Below are 8,376 nucleotides of genomic sequence, written 5' to 3' on the forward strand. Positions count from 1 at the left end.
TGAAAATTTGCATAGACTATAACCAGAAATGAAAACATATCGCCACTCATCAAATGCTATTTGTTAGGGGTCCACATGTCTGGGAGTGAATACAGTAATCTGGCTCATGTGACATTATATGAATGTATATACATTGCATGCGAGGAAATTGTACGTATCATTAGGTCCGCCCTAATCAAATACGTCTATCATCAAATACATGCCAATCATGAATAGCAATTTACTGAACGATCGTACGCAGCTACCAACTAGGTATGAGCTCCATTGCAACAAAAATGCCCTAATATGTCACTCCGCACAAATTGCTTCGAATTATTCAGCGCGTTTCATTTGCAGTTTTTTCCAACAATTATTTTGATGAGCTATTCTGCGTTCACCCATCATTTCTCTCGATGTGTCGTCTGCCTCTGCCTCTGCCGCTACCGCTGCCGCTGCCGCTGCCGCTGCCGCCCGGTTGACAAACATCGATAAAACAAATTGCTTTAAAGTTCGCCTCGTGGTAAATTCTTTAATTAAAACTGCGCAATTTGGAGCTTCATCAAAAATGATTGTGTAATAAAAGGAGGAATGTATGTGAGCCGAAGTAACAACGAGAACTTGTTGTGATGAACCATATAGACTTTGGAATGGGGTGAAACCGGACAGCAATGATGGATTATGCTGTCATCTATTTGCACACGTAGCAAATTGTGTCGACTATATGCAATCGTGACCGGAGTATACTGGTTAATGTTTTTGATAGAATTCACTCAGTTATCAATCTTCTTGTACGTTCTTCGGTCACCCGTCGGATGTGCGAATGAAATATTGCCGGCATTACAGCTTTCCATTCTCTCGACTTCACTATACATTAAAATCTTGATCTACTCTACTCCCCGTGACTAAACTTTTCTTTCATCATAATCATATTTGCATGATATTACTAACATCACACGAGATTATTTGGTAAAAGATTAAAAAATATATTAATTCTCAATTGCATGATCACCGCGTCTGGATAATTGATATTCTGAAAGACTAGTTGACTCTTTTATTAAAGGGTCACATTCGGAAGCGGTTGCTAGCTTTAATCCAAGTTTTCAAATCTTGACATTAAGACAGTATCGTAAAATAGATAATTTAGGAAGGAGAGTTTACCAGGTTTACCTGCTCATAAAGTTAAAAATCGTATCAAACTACGACTTGCGTTTAAACCGGTTTTCACAGGTGCTGTGTTTAGCTGTCGACTAGTGAAATAAAATAATAGATTATAAGTTTTGACATGCATATAGTTTGTAGTAGGTACCATTGACCCATAACGGTGAAGGGCTGTTATTTTAAGATTTCACCTTGTTATTTTGTCAAAAATCTTTTCTATCTTAACTCAATTAAGTGTAAAATCCTAAATTACAGCGATTATAGACCACAATGCAAAAAAATCTGTCACCATATTATATATTATTAAAATGCATCCGTGAAGGAATAAATCGTTTACGTTGGGAGCGAATTTTCCGTTTGAAAACACACATGATACATTGTATTTTTTATACGATGTATGTTCATCAATAACAGAAACAAAGTTTGTGGCATTCGATCAATTTTGTGCACGCATCTTTATTATTCAGGGGAACGTTTACCCGTGATAGAAAAACTTGTTGAAGAAGAGAATTATATGCAAGGGCATGTTTTGGTGTCATCTGTGAACTTTTTAACCATTTTGAATAAATAAGTTGGGAGAACAAGAACGAACCTAATTAAACGTACCGTTTTTGTAATTTTTCAATGATCCGTGACCACGAATAGATTAAACAGAATCGGAACCATGTATCGGAGTTTTTCTCAGGAACACAATGTTGGGGCTTAATCCGTAATTTGAATTGTTCCAGTCGGGCCAGTTGGTGAGTAAGATTTTGTCCATTGATTTATTATTAAAGTGTAACGAGGAACACGGATTGGGCGTTTGGGGTGGCGACCGCACGCCATCTTGAGTGACATTTCATTTAACTCCTGTACTAGTTGTCACTCAGAGCACTATTGGTGCAAAAGAGGACGGACGCGTTGTGACCCGAGTTGGAGTTATCCATGTGTGATGCTGCTAAATTACCTCCGGAGATTACTGTTATTGATTAGAAAAGTAGCCCTTTTCGAGATGAGACCTAATGATTAATTGAGTTTTCGTGTAATTGGAGTAATGTGTCGTTCGATTTGATTAATTCAAGAAGTGATTCAATTCGAACCACATTTAGAGATTGATTTATTCATGCTAGCTGGCACAAATGATTGAACGATTACTTTATTGTTTAATTTTCTCTACGTCATTTTTCAATTAATTGCCGCCAGGTTTCTTTAATTCTGTGAAAAAGGAGATTTATTTTCAAAAGACCCGTCAGGACTGCGGTCTCGTAAATATTTTTACTGTCCACTTGTCAATTCAGAGTGATCAGAAAATTGAGAGGGTGCCACACATTCACACAATGGGAACAATTGAATTTCGAACTGGATGCAAACTCAATGCATTATCGGCAACAGATTACTGTTTGTACGGAACAAAACAGGTGTAGTAACGTGTTACCCTTCGAACGGACACGTCTATGCAAGACACCTGTAGAATATTAACACCCATCTGAAAGGGCCAGCGACAACTCTCACAACAAATTAATTACAACCATGAATCTCAACATCGCGCTCGCTATTCAACATCATTGCAGGCCATTTCACCGGATTATCAAATCGGTAAATTGCCTCATTATTCTTTTATTTATGTATTATACCTACACACAAAGCTTCCTCCATATCAATAAAATATTGACACAGTAAACAAGAATCTTTTTCACAACAGACCCATCATATTTGTCAAATTAATTGATAATTTTGCTTTATTGAATGTTTTTAGTTATTACAACCGTATAGACATCTTGGGTTTAGAGGATTAGGTGGATTCACTTGGAACGGTTGATGGTGGATTAGGATGGCAATTAGTCATTCCTACACCGTTGCGTAAATCATCGAGATTGTGAGATAAGTTAGTACGTTATATGTTAATATTAAAGCAATATGGACAGGGGGGGCGTCATCTCTCACCCGCATGACTGTGTACTATTACTAGGTGTAATAAAGAACTTTCAACGAGTTTTTTAATCCTGCCGGAATATGAGTCGGTACGCAAATTAAATTTGCGGGGGTTGAAACACATATTTGTTCATGACGCGTCCTGTAATGGCATTCCTGATACTAATAATGAAATGGTCATTGTCTGTTAATGCACAAGGGATCACTAATTGTTTGTATATTGTCAATTTGCATCTGATGAATTTTATGACGCGCTCACCGTTTCCCATACTATATGAAATTAAAAATTTCCCAATTCAATAAAAGAATGAATGTCCCATTTATGAATATTAATTTGCTTATGAATATTTAAATCCAGATTGCCTCATTGGTTAAACTATAGGTAACAGAGAAACCCTTTAGTGCAGTGGTGGAAATTAGGTGTCGGGATGCGGTGAGCTAACTAAAAGGGTTGACCGCATCGCGACTTAAATTATTAATCGCACCTCTAGCAAATACGAAAATTATTAATTGAATCCTAAATGAAAGGCACAGCTTTAAAACTTAACCAAATTGAGTGTATCGAAGCGAACGAGACGAAACGCGAATTGACATCGCCGAAGTGAAAAGCTTTGATAGAAATATGTTTAAAGAAAAGCCTGCTAAAAAGCTTGTGTGCTTTTACACTTCACTGATAACTGATAATTACGTACGGGTGATCTTGAAGAGACTCGTAGGGGTGCACCCCCTTTTAAAATAAAACTGTCGCACGCCCACAATACTAGTCTTTCCGGCAACGCGATCTCAAAACGACAAATAAACTTTATACTTGGCCGATCTTAAATGTTGCTGAGCACTTACTCTAAAAGCGCGACTTGATTCCCTTGCGGACGAATTGAACACCAATTGACAATTTATGATGGTTTAAGCACTAATGGCACGATTCAACTTTTTTAAAGCTCTTAAATCACAAATCTATTGCCATATTTAAACGCACCCACTCCTCATTCAACGCTTTTTTAAATGTGCACTCTATTTTATTAAAAGAAAAACTTACTAGGTATACGCAAATGAACAGAATAAAACTAAAATAAAGTTAAAAATACCTACTTAGAAAACAACAAAAAGAAAAGATTTTATTTGATGACATTAACTTGAATTAACCAACAGCTCTTCGGCAATTTTCTTAAACAGAAAATATTTATTGGGAGGACAGTTTTGTAAACACATATTATAAGAATTGATTTACCAAATTGTACAACATTGTTTATAAAATTACAAAATATATAAAATAAAATTAATGGTAAATAAAACAAATGGCTGTTCTAATTTGCTGCGGTCAATTAAGGCTAAATGTGATATTATAATAAATACAAGCTTCATTTCCTATCATAAAATATTTTTTTAGCGATTTTCCCTTAAAATCAAGTTTCGTTGCTTTTTATAACACAAATCGTCGAAGATTTGTGTTTGTGGTTTTGTTAAACCGCAATTCTTGAAACTGTAAGGTCAGATTACTCTCACTGACACTTTAAACGAACCTAGTTTCAGCTCAGTAAAATATGCATAAAAAACTGAATTTAAAAAAAAAACAAGTCTGAAGCTGCCGCCGCCTCATTTCCTGAAAAGTTCATGCGTTCGCACAATTTTGGGTGTGACGTCTTCATCTGGATTAGCATTCAGTTCTCTTTCATGATATTCTCAAGTGCAATTATGTCTTTTTTCCCAGGGTTCTTATGTTTTCGCGTCCAAAATCTATCTCAAACGATCGTCGTTTCCTTCGTCTTGTCTTTTCCCCGGTTCTGGCAAAGTTTCTGAATATGCATAATTCATTTAAAAATAAAAATCTACAATCTGCTTTGTGGATTGTTCACAAGCGCAATTGACAGTATGTTGGCACCAGTTCGTGTCGATAAGAAGATTATGACTGCGATTTAGTGGAAGCATTGCTATAAAGGATTTAAATTACTTTTGGTTTAGTGGTGTTTTTAACATTGTGTTCAATGATTTCGCAAATGTATGTATGGTTGTACGAATTAGTAAACTTTTCGCTTTAGAACCAAGAAGGGACGCGTTTCTTAAGAGTTTCATCTTCTCTTCGTATCAGAAAAATTAAAATGAGGATTGCAATTGAATTGAGAACTTAATTATGCGTTGGCGAAACGAAATTTTCTAAATGTAGCGTGAATGCCATCTCTCGCAATTCGGATAATATAATGGTTAAGTTTGGGAGCGAGATAAACAGTATTGCGTTAATTCAGAGAATGAGCACCATATCAATTTATGAAAACCTTTACAATTCAGTTTATTTTATGACTTTACAATAAAACGGGCCTGTGTATATGGGGAAAAAAATAAATTAATTTTCCTGTTTATTTTTCGCAATAACATTTTATTCCTATGCGAAATTCACCATTCGAAAGCTTAAATTAGGGTGGTATTGTTCAAGATATAAATACTTTTAAGAGCGTGGTTGTAACAGTCGCTTGCGGAAGCTCCCTTACCCCTACAATCAATCTGTATTTGCAGATAATAAACACAAAGAAGGTCCACTTCCGGTACATGCAGTCGTAGCGGAAACTAATTTTTTTCGAGCAACTTTGACTACTCGATAAAATGTCCGCGATAAATTATTCTAATTACTTTAAACTTCAATGGGTTTTAAAGCAATTTTATTCGGGTACTTGCTCGATTTAGGGGCTGCCAGAAATCTACACTTTGATTGCCAGATTTTTATTTATTACGATTTCAAGCTTAATTTAATCTTTTTATCGGATTTTATGGCTACAACGCCAGTGTAATTCAATTTCTATTTTTTGTGCAAAATATGGCCACATCGTTACATCCTCTTGCAGCCACATTAAATAGCTACAATTCATACATAATAATAATAATTATAGTAGTAATAATAATAATACATAAAAATAACAATTTTTAGTAACAGTTGAAGAACAAAGACAAATGCTTGAATATGGTGATAAGTATGTATGTACATAATATTAATATATTATCAAAAAACTGGAGCGAGAATGCCGAGGTGTAGTTGTGACCATGTTTACAAGTTGATTTTCTCAATATCGTTCCTTCTTGTGGCGTAATTTCACAAAGTTGTTTGTGAAACTCGTGAGCGTTAATAATTTTATTTTATTCTTGAAAATAGGACAAAGATTGAAAAGAAGATGGGAAATCGGTTTCTGGTAAAGTACGTTCGTTTCTGTGGTACTTATTGGAAATCAATATCTACAATAGAGATATTTGATTAGATACAACAATTTAGGATGTAATTACTAATTAGTTGATTATGATTAGTGTGGAGGCAATTTGGCGGTGGGCGTGTGGGGGCATGTGGTGATAGGTTATGAGGAATCTAGTTGTTGAGTAGTAAAGTGTCGGTTTCTGAGGTGAAAAGAAGTAGTTTAGTAATTTATAGTAAATTTGTTGCAAATATGATTTATGTGAAATTTAATGGTAATTCATATAACGCAGTTGGCGATTCGTACTGTAATAAATCAAAAGGAGTAATCAGTTTTTCCGACTGCGTTTTGTGCGCTACCGTCCGTCCTCTCCATAAGAATGTACAATAAAGTGATTGAAACCCGCATAATTTGGTCTGTTAATATATTGGTTATAAACCGAACAGTGTTAAAATAAATCCGCTTCGACACAATGTATAATATTAAGCTATTATGACAAAGCCTGCGTTCACGTTTTATGGTGATTGAAGTTCGAACTATGTCAAGCCACTTAGCATGCAAACCTGCTTTATGGTAAAGCTTTAATATCCAGCTATAAAATATTTGAAATGTATTTAAATGAGACTTTTTAATTTCCTCATAAAAATCAGATAGTTTTATGCCTGTTTTGATTTAACGACTGACAAAGATACGATGCAGAATATGCCCGCATATCCGTTATCGCCGCAAATTGGATAGAAATAGACCGAAACTGTTAAAGCCGGCGTTGTCATCTTTCTCGTTTCCCTCACACTTTCATGTCCAAATCCACCTCTCAAGTATTACTCTTATACTGCTAACTGCCTCCATAAACACCGGGTCGCTCGTATAACGCCCGGACTATCCACGTGCAATATCAATATGTGAACATAAAGCCTGCCGATAGGGAAGTCACAAAAGTAGATTGAAACGTCTCTTCACCAAGGCACCCTGACGGCACATCAAATTCGCCCCGCAACGCGCCACCGAGACCGTAAAAATCATCGACGCGACGTCGATCTTCGCACAATACTGCCCATAACTCTGTGCTAGTTCTTATATTTTCAGCAATAAATATGATAAGCTCTCCACATATTCTAATTCTCGCTCCTTCAACTGATCGCTTGGCTTCAACACGTGTTAGGGCCATTCCATAAATAAAAATATAAAATCCATACTTTTCATTACTATATACTAAACAATAATTAACCTCATTTCGCTTCACCTTGATCAGTGACCTGATCTAATTTAGAAACGTTTCACTTAAAATAGCAGTTTAATTGAAAATAACTTAATTTAATTTATTTAAATCAAAATGAAACAATTTGCTCCTTTGATAGCACAGAACGATTTGTTTAATTTACTATCTGTCTATAATTGTGCCTGCGGTTGTGTAGGCAGAATCAGTTAGACCGCCAAGTAAATCAAAGGAGGAAGGAGTGAGTGCACAAGAACAATCCAAATTCTAGTCAATAAGACATTAAATTCATGAAATTTAAAGGTAGAGTTGGTGGAAAATGTTCACAACTGGTCTCAATTGGAAAGGGTGGTAGCTGGTAGTCATAGATGACAGGTGGTTTTGAGAGGAGTGTTTGGCATTTAGGTGCCTATGGAGGAGTAATGAAGGTTAAATTGGTGGAGGCATAGTTCCCGTGCAGTGGTATCATCCGTATCTGAGCGTTCTCAACTTTTAATTAATTTTCAAGCGGCGCAGCGAGTGATATAGGTAGTGCATCATTAGATTAATACACCATGTGGCGCCCCTTTTCCTCACCGAACAACGGAAAGATCACTGCATTATCGACAAGTGGTATTGTTCGGAATAATGCCCACTCATCACGGAAGTGATCACTCTCTACCGGAAGTCGTGCAATTAAATATTTGAATTTGTGAACTTAACACCTGATAAATTAGTAACAGCCACGCTACGTCAAATGCACAGCCGTGTTGTTAAATTAGGATTATTAGAATGCATAAGGGCTACACACTTTGGTGGTGATCTGTTAGGTAATAGGAGAAAGGATCGCTGAGCCAGTGGTTCTTTGAGAATGAAAAGTTTCCACGTGTCAGTGACGAAAAGAGGAGTATTAAAAATTAATGCGATTTGGGGAGATGGTTGGTTGCATGGTTAGCGGCA

At 36.2% G+C, this 8,376-nt stretch overlaps 1 long non-coding RNA gene across 1 annotated transcript; it reads left to right on the forward strand.

The window, feature by feature from the left end:
• The first annotated feature begins 352 nt into the window (after positions 1–352).
• Positions 353–3,108, forward strand: LOC107399171 (uncharacterized). Its single transcript, XR_001575847.2, has 2 exons — positions 353–2,712; positions 2,873–3,108. It is a non-coding gene; the product is annotated as an uncharacterized LOC107399171 (long non-coding RNA).
• Positions 3,109–8,376: the final 5,268 nt, after the last annotated feature.

Source organism: Tribolium castaneum, chromosome 10 (genome assembly GCF_031307605.1).
Source record: "Tribolium castaneum strain GA2 chromosome 10, icTriCast1.1, whole genome shotgun sequence".
NCBI classification, from domain to species: domain Eukaryota; kingdom Metazoa; phylum Arthropoda; class Insecta; order Coleoptera; family Tenebrionidae; genus Tribolium; species Tribolium castaneum.